The following is an 8,954-nucleotide window of genomic DNA, read 5'->3' as shown; positions in this document are numbered from 1 at the left end:
CTCACTGGTCACTGCCCTCTGAGATATTATCTCAAGAAGATGGGTAAATCAGATAGTGAGAACTGTCGTTTCTGTCACAATGAAAAAGAAACGGCAGAACATATACTATGCAACTGCGTAGCACTGTTCTGCAAACGACTAAAATTCCTAGGAGAGGTCAGTCTGGCGTCCTCTAATCAACTTAATCAGAAGTATTGGCATTCTAGCGTTTAACTAGATTAAGGTATGCATAAAAGATCTGTTTAGGTCAAAGTGCGGTGAGGCACTTTATGGGCATGGCCTTAACGACCTCCCATAATCTAATCTATACTAAAATCACATGGTAGATAAGTTCTTTTCTTGATTTGACTCCTGTAGTAATGAAATTCCAGACATTTAAAACTCAATAAAATTACTCATAGCTAACTTTTTTTGATTATTTTTTTCTAGAACGCGGTCGCCCCCTCGTTTTTGTGATGAAGTTAATCCCTTAAAAAAATCTCTTTACCACACCCTGAATTCTATCTTTTTTTACGACCAAAATTTGCATAAAGGCTCTTCTGCATACACTAATCCATTCGCCACCTTGCTTTGGTAATCTTTAATTTATTGATACCTGTTTTTGAGAAATTGTGCTGCCCACTTCTCTCTCTGCTCGTCTTTTTCTTTTCTGCGGTGTCTTAACCTCACAACATTTTAATATGAAAGCATCTTGTTTAAGTTTTGATGGAATTTCATAAAATCTTTCATGAACAAATTGCAGATCCCTCATAGTTAATAAATTGCACTTTAAGAACTTATTTTTATAAACACATCTTGGTTTTTCAGGCAAATCTTTAGCCGAATATCTAAAAGCAAAAAAATTGATTAGTTCGATGCACTGATACATTATCTACCTCTCTATGCTTACCTATTTTTCATAGCGACTACCCTTTTGTGTTTATCACGATGTACGATTCTTTTCCGGCTACATTCTGGAGTCGTTTTGTCTATAGAGATACCAATATTATCGTTATCCATTACAACAAAACAAAAGGAAATTTACGTAAACCGACTTTGAATAATATCCAAACAACACTAAAAGCATTACATTGTTAGAAGCTGCCACATGCCATTTCGCGGGTATGGCTAAGTCACGTGTCAGCCCAAACGTTTCGCCATTAGTAAGGTCGGAGTTGGCGGTCTTTGCAACTAAATTTTTTTGGACAACGCAGGTTTTACAGCTTAAGCGTATTTTCTCCTTTAAATTACTCTGATTTAAGGTGGAATTTGCACCTAAATTATGTTTGAACTTATGTATATACACATAAAGAACAAATTCCCGTATCAAATGCAGATTTCACAAAAATGTGACTTGGCGGGTTTTGCTTCTATACCCCTCATTTAATAGTTTTAGATTTATTTTTTATAGTAAAATATGTATAAATAAAAGTTTTTTTTCTTCAAACGTCAAATATTGATGACATTACTTATCTAACTTGATCCTGTCAAAGTTTGATGTCTCCGCCGGCAGCAGTTTTTTTTTCCCATTTCTTTACGGCGGAGGGAAAAATGTTGTCATGGCAACAATATGAAACATGTCACAAAGCAACAATACAAATGTCATTAACAACAATTAAACATCATTTTTATTTATAGTAATATTAAAAGTACAATTAGTTAATGAGGCATTTTCAAAATTGAAACCGTGCAAAAATGTTCCCGACTCTTGATACGCATTGGTAATTGTTGATGATACTGATGGTCAAGAACAACTTTCAGCAATCATTTCCGATGTTGGCGAATCATGAGGGTTTAAAATTTTTTGAGCATTATCGTTCTTATTTCTTATTGAATCCTCTATATATCCTTCGGCAACCGTGCTTGATTTCCAGCCCCCATGTCGTTTGAGGCATTCTAGATTTCCGCCTCCATCAATTAAAAGTGTTGCTGAAGTTCGTCGTAAAGAGTGACCCGTGTATGCGCTTGCATCGTTTAAATTTAAATAACTAGCTACTTTTTGGGCTACTGCGTTGATCGAATGTATTCCCATGACGCTTCGGTAACACTTTCCATTTTGGTACTTGATAAAAAATCGGTTTTCTGTGAAATTTTCAGGCCGCAGTGATGCATACTTTTTATACAGTTTAATGTAGTTTTGACCAATTATCGTAAAAGATCTAATTTGTCGTGTTTTACTATCTGGGATTTTGATAATTATTACATTTTCTTTATCCTCAATGTCCACAGTCTTCATTTTTACCATTTCGTCGCATCGACAGGCGCCGGTAACCCCAATTAACAAAACAATCTGAAATATTTTTATAATTTAGTAGAGTATACTACATGCTTTGCAATATAATTTTTTTTACCTTTAATCCTAAATACAACTTATCTGGCGCTTCAAACAAAAATTTATCAAACTCGTCTTTAGTGAAAACTTTAGACTTCTTTGCAGTATATCCTTCGCTTGTTTTTTTCAGAAAGGCACGTAACTTTAAAAATTTGCTTATATCCACATTTTTTCTAATAACTAACTCGGATTTTATCATAGAAGATTTCCATTTATTTTCATTTTCCATTATATTAAAATATGCCAGTAAAACGTCTTCGGTAACTTGCCGTACTCCTCTTGTATCGCACTACTCTTGGAAGTGCTTGTACGCTAACCGATACTTTATTCCGGACTTGGAGGGCCCCAAACGTGCTACTGCATCATTAGCCGCGGACTCAATTTCGTTTAGGTTTTCCATTTTCGCACTAAATTTGCGGTTGCAGTTGCAACAACAATAAGCTGTCTTTAATAATTGCAAACAACTGTCAAACAACTGTAACCAGGGAGACGCAAATCCCATCTTGCGCCAATCTAATCCACTGTTTGCCTGCCACTGTTCTTATGTCATCTACCCATCTTTTTTGAGGTCTTCCCGTGCTTCTTGTTGTCGTCCTTGGTCTCCATTCTAGAATTCTCCGTGTCCACCTGTTGTCATTATATCGGGCTACGTGACCTGCCCAGCGCCATTTCATTTTTGCAATTTCTTCCACAATATCCCTAATCTTCGTTCTACGTCTTATCTGGGTGTTTCTAATCTTGTCTCTTAGTGATATTCCAAGCATGATTCGTTCCATTGCTCTTTGCGTTGTTTCTAATTTTTTAGCAGATTTTTTGGTAAGGGCTACTGTCTCCAAGCCGTAAGTACAAACTGGTAGTATGCATGTGTTATACACCTTTTTCTTTAAGTTTACAGGAATGGAGGTGTTTTTCAAGATATATGCTAATTTCCCGAAAGCGCCCCATGCCAGTTGTGTTCTTCTTTTAATTTCAGCATCTTGATTTGGTTTTCCTAGTTTGATAACATGACCTAGATATACATAATGTTCAACATTTTCTATGGTATGATTTTGTATTGTTATATTTGTCTGGTCTCGGCTCAGTATTTTTGTTTTGCTGTAGTTCATTTTTAAGCCTACCGCTCCTGAAACTGCATTTAATTTTTGTAACATATCATTTAGTTCTTGGATATTATCGGCTATTAAAACTATGTCATCTGCGAATCGCAAGTGGTTTAAGTATGATCCGTCGACGTTGCTACCCTTATTGTTCCATTCTAGTTTCTTAAAAATGTCTTCTAGAGCAAGGGTAAATAGTTTGGGAGAGATGGTGTCTCCTTGTCTTACTCCCCGTTGTAGTCTTATGGGATTAGTTTTTGTGCTTTCGTCCAGCTTTATCTGCATGGTGGCATTTTCATATATGTTTTTAATTATGTTAGTGTATCTTGAATCTATACGTGCATTTTCTAGAGATTCAAGCACTGCCCATAATTCGATGGAATCGAATGCTTTATGGAAATCGACGAACGCCATATGAATTGGAACATTATACTCGGTGCATTTTTCTATCAGTGTTCTTACGGTGTGCAAGTGGTCTATGGTACTAAAATGTTTTCTGAATCCAGCCTGCTCGATTGGTTGATAGAAATCGAGCTTATGTGTTAGGCGGTTGGTTATGATTTTAGTTAGTAATTTATACAGATGTGAGAGCAAGGATATTGGTCGGTAATTCTCGATGTTTGCTTTGTCTCCTTTCTTGAATAGTAAAATGACTTCGGAGTTGTACCATTCTTGAGGAATCTTTCCTTCATCAATTATTTTAATAAATAAAATATTTAATACCTGTTCTATTTTTCTTCCACCGATTTTCAACATTTCGACTGTAATTTTATCCTCTCCCGGACATTTATTCGTTTTTAGTTGATTTAGGGCCATTCTTATTTCATAGTCGGTTATGTCCGGTATTTCTTCTGAGCCGGTGTTAATTATTGTTCGTTCAGTACGTCGTTGTTGTGGTTGTGTATTTGCCGAGTATAATTTAGTGTAGAATTTTTCAATGGCCTCGCTTATTTCCTTTCTGTCTCGGACGGTGACGTTTTTCTCATTTTTTATTTCTATGATTTTTCTCATAAAGTAATATACTATTATTGGTTACTTATTAATGTTTATGTTGATTAATATTGCATTTTGACAACTAATAAACAATATCTTACGTTCCATAATGATGAGCCTAAACAAAAACTTCCATAAATTTGTATATACGTAATTAAAATCTGCACTTAGTTTTTGCAACAAACACATGTACTTAAATATGCAAATACTATTATATAATAGATAATATAATGTATTAAATTTGTGATTAAAAAAACATATACACCTTTTTTAGTAATAGATTACGTATATTCCTGAGATTTGTCTAAGTGTGATTCTTTTTGTATAACATTTAAAGGTGTTTTGTGAACGCCCTTGAAGTTATTAATATTGTATTTTAATTAGGAATAAAGAATCATATCAATCTATCTACATGACAACATATAAAAAGTGAGGTAAAAAATATTAATTCACAACATAAAATTAGTATTTGGGGACTATAAATATTGAAACAAAGTATTAATCAAACATAGTTAAGTTTTAACTCGAAAATGAATCGTTACTGTTTATTTGTGATCTTAGTTGCGCTTGCAGTAGTAGGTGTAGTACTAAGTGCTCCGGAGAAGTCGCTCGAGGAAAATTTGGCACTTCTTAGGAAAGTTAACGTGAATGATGTGCTTAAGAGCGATCGCCTTGTCAAAAATTATGTCGATTGCATGATCGGTACAAAAAGTTGCACCGCTGAAGGAGCTGCTTTGAAAGGTAACAAATTAAATTTATTTAAATGTATTTGATGTAAAACATGTAACAGTTGGACTTTTCCAGAAATAAAAAACTTTTATTTCTATCAGTGGCAAAGGACACTTTATGCATATATTGCATATTGTTAGTTGTTCTAATGCTGAGAAAAGGAGATATTTGTAACATTTTAATTAAAACAGAAAATTGCAACTAACGACAAAATTAGATTTAATAATATTTTCTTTTCACAATTCCAGAAACATTAAAAGAACCCTATGAGATTAATCAGTACTACACATCATGCGTCCCACATCTAACAATCAATCAATATACGAGTGACAATTATTTAAATACTGTACCTAATCGGGAACAATTCATCTTTACTTCAGTATCTTACTTATCTTATCTTATCCTTATATAACGCGTATAATGAACTGTTGCCTCTCTAGTAACTATTTTCCAGATGAATGGAAAAAACATTAATTAGACCCATACATAAATGAAACAATCCAACCGAATATAAGGATCTTAGACCTATTAGTATTCCGCTCTATCAAAAGTGTTAGAACGCATTATGGAAATGCAGCTTTGTGATATTTAGACACTTTGCTTTCAATTTTGATTTTTAATTTTTACTGTTTTAATTTCATAGTTCGATTTCTTCTTTTTTACAGTATTAATAGTAATTAATTTTATGGTTCTTCCATTGACATCTGGGTTTAACTGAACTATTTGGATTATACCCCATTTAGACACTCTGCTTTCAATTTTGATTTTTAATTTTTACTGTTTTAATTTCATAGTTCGATTCCTTCTTTTTTACAGTATTGATAGTAATTACCATTTAAATGGGAATATGCCACAGTTAAAGGTTAAAGTACGTTTATTGACGTTTCAATTTCCACTTCGGAAATCGTTCTCAAAATGCAAACATTAGTAAATAAAACAAATTTTGTTTTTTTTTGTTACTTGGTGAAAAATTCTTCTAATAATTTAATTTTTATATTTTTACATTAATAAAACATTTCTAGAAGCAGTCTTTTGTTGTAATTTCTTTCTTTTCTCAATATTTCTGCTTGATCATAGTTAGGCGTGTGGCTTATCGTAATAGAATGTTCACTTAATGCACATGCTTGTACTTTATTCAGATTAATGTCACTATTGTGCGATGATAATCTTCCGGACAAATTTCTGGACGTTTCTCCAATATATATTCTATTTCAATTATTACAGGGTAGAGGGTACACTACATGAGAGCTTTCTTTAATATTTAAGGGTGTGTAATTTCGATATTGTTTTTATATTTCTGTTTCCTATTTTAATATTAGGTGCTTCTCTAAATGTATTTAGTAGTCTATTTGTCAAACCTGGAATATATGGTAAAGAGTGGTACAGTGTATTTTGGTTGTTTGTTGAAACTTCTGTTTGATCTGTCGTTATGACTTGTGAGACACCAAAAATAAGTCTATTTAGAAGGTTCGCTGGGAATAAATTCTCTAACATGATCGTTTTTAGTTTTTTTAAAACCGGCTGTTCTATATTCAGGATGTGACAAAGTTATAACCCTACTTTTCATATTTAATACTGGGTTGGTCTTCATCGTAGACGTGCTGAAGTAGTGCTGAAAAGTAATTAATAAACCTGTTGCTACATATTGGTTTTCTATACCATTCTCTTTTTAGAACGGTGTTTGAATCACGGTGTAATATGTGTAGTGTGTCCATTATTGTATCTTTTGGGAGTGCAAGAATTAAATCCCATTAAATGGGACATTAAATGGTAACTTGCTGAAACAGCTTTTAATTAAGTCATCTTGTACAAAGTGGCATAGGATTGGTGATATTTCGTTTCCCATGGGTGTATCATGTATTTGTTTGTAATAAACCTCATTGAAGACCAGTATGTTTGAGTCAAATATGAAGGATAGTATTATTACTAATGAAGTAAAATCTATTGAGCGCTCTGTTGTGAGATGTTTGTCCATTGTTTTTTATAGTATTCATGATTTGCTGAAACGACAAGTTGGTGAACAATAATACTACATCAAAACTTACCAACACATAATTTGGGGAAAGTTTGAAATTGTTGATAAACGAGCTTAAACTAAATGAATATTTTATATAGTAATCATTCTTTGTGCTGTATGCATTTGTTAATATAAGGAGGAATTGAGGAAATGAGGAAGCTGACAGCCTCGCAAACGAAGGAGCTAATACCCCATTCCAGGGTCCGGAACCCTTCTGTGGACTATCGAAAAGCCACATCAGAGAGGAACTCCGTACCTGGGAACTCAATCAACTAAGATCATATTGGTCTAACACACCAGGACAAAGGCAAGCAAAATGGCTCATAAAAGTGTCGCCTACTGTAACAAACCGCCTTCTCGAAATGAGTAAAAAAGATATCGAAATGGTCACTGGCCTTCTTACTGGTCACTGCCCTCTGAGATGGGCAAATGGGCAAAGATGGGCAAATCAGATACTGAGAACTGTCGTTTCTGTCACAATGAAAAAGAAACGGCAGAATATACTATGCAACTGTGTAGCACTATTTTGCAAACGACTAAAATTCCTAGGAGAGGACAGTCTGGCGTCCTCTGACATAGTAAACAAGTCACCTATGAAGCTAATCAACTTCATCAGAAGTATTGGCATTCTAGAGTTTAACTGGATTAAGGTGTGCACAAAAGATCTATATAGGTCGAAGTGCGGTGAGGCCGCATGGCCTTAACGACCTCACATAATCTAATCTAATCTAATGATATATAGATATATTATTTTTTTTATAAGAAATTATTTAAGAAAGTGTTTTTCTATACTTAACTAAAAATATTTATTACATGATTGTACGTTTATATAGGATTAGTCACAATTTACACAGAATAATCAGAATTTGAAATTTCATAGGGAGAAAAATCCACCCTTTTCGGCCAAAGCATGGCTGTTGCCTATAATGCCGCGGTTAAGTGTTTCAACTATTCTATTTTTCAATTTTGTGAAATGACAACCCGGTAAACAACATTGAAACAAAACAACAAAATATTTAAACATCAATCATTACAATCAATTATGACTTTATGCCATCCTTAAACACAATATTTAACTTAGACTTGCCACAAGAAAACAATTTCAGAACCTTGTAATTGTACTAACTGCTTCATATATCTTTTGCAGCAACCTGGAAAACACTTCTGGATAATCCCTGTAAAAAAACGTGCTCCGAAGAAGACAAGACAAAAGTAAAAAAGGTTATAAAGCATCTCTATGTAAACCACCGCGATTGGTACGACCAGTTGGCAGCAATATTAGATAAAGATGAGGAATACCGTAACAAATACAAAAAACACCTTGAAGCTATTATTAAAGATGACACTTTGTAAACAAATAATAGTTTTTAGTTAATATTTCTGTCTAATTTAATATGTGGAGAATATTTTTGTTTAATAAATTTTGAAAATTAATGTTTTTTCATTTTTATGAATGGATAATGATGTGTCCTTTGACCGCTAGGCTAATAAAGCCAGTAAAAAATAAACCTTTTACGTCACAAGCGTACTGACAGGTTTGACAGTTAAAATGAGTAGTATGGAATATTACAAAAAGACTTTCATCTAGGGATTCATCAACTATTTTAAAAGAATAATCCTAACGTCAAACTCATTATTTGCTCATAACTTAAAAACTTGTCTATTTAGAGATTTAACGCCAACAAACAACTTAATAACACATATATACAAAAGAGATATGCTAAATTAAAATCTTTTTTTATATATATGGCTTCGGCAGTTTGCCATACAGCCAGTTACATGATCTTTTAATCTCATTAGGCGCAGT

At 33.5% G+C, this 8,954-nt stretch overlaps 1 long non-coding RNA gene across 1 annotated transcript; it reads left to right on the top strand.

Annotated features, from left to right (window-relative positions):
- The first annotated feature begins 4,584 nt into the window (after positions 1–4,584).
- LOC140442633 (uncharacterized) lies at positions 4,585–8,581 on the top strand. Its single transcript, XR_011951086.1, has 2 exons — positions 4,585–5,142; positions 8,295–8,581. It is a non-coding gene; the product is annotated as an uncharacterized lncRNA (long non-coding RNA).
- The last annotated feature ends 373 nt before the right edge of the window (positions 8,582–8,954 follow it).

Source organism: Diabrotica undecimpunctata, chromosome 6, assembly GCF_040954645.1.
Source record: "Diabrotica undecimpunctata isolate CICGRU chromosome 6, icDiaUnde3, whole genome shotgun sequence".
In the NCBI taxonomy this organism is placed as follows: Eukaryota; Metazoa; Arthropoda; class Insecta; order Coleoptera; family Chrysomelidae; genus Diabrotica; species Diabrotica undecimpunctata.
Note: the sequence above shows the minus strand (reverse complement) of the source record. Positions and strands in the feature narration are given on the sequence as shown.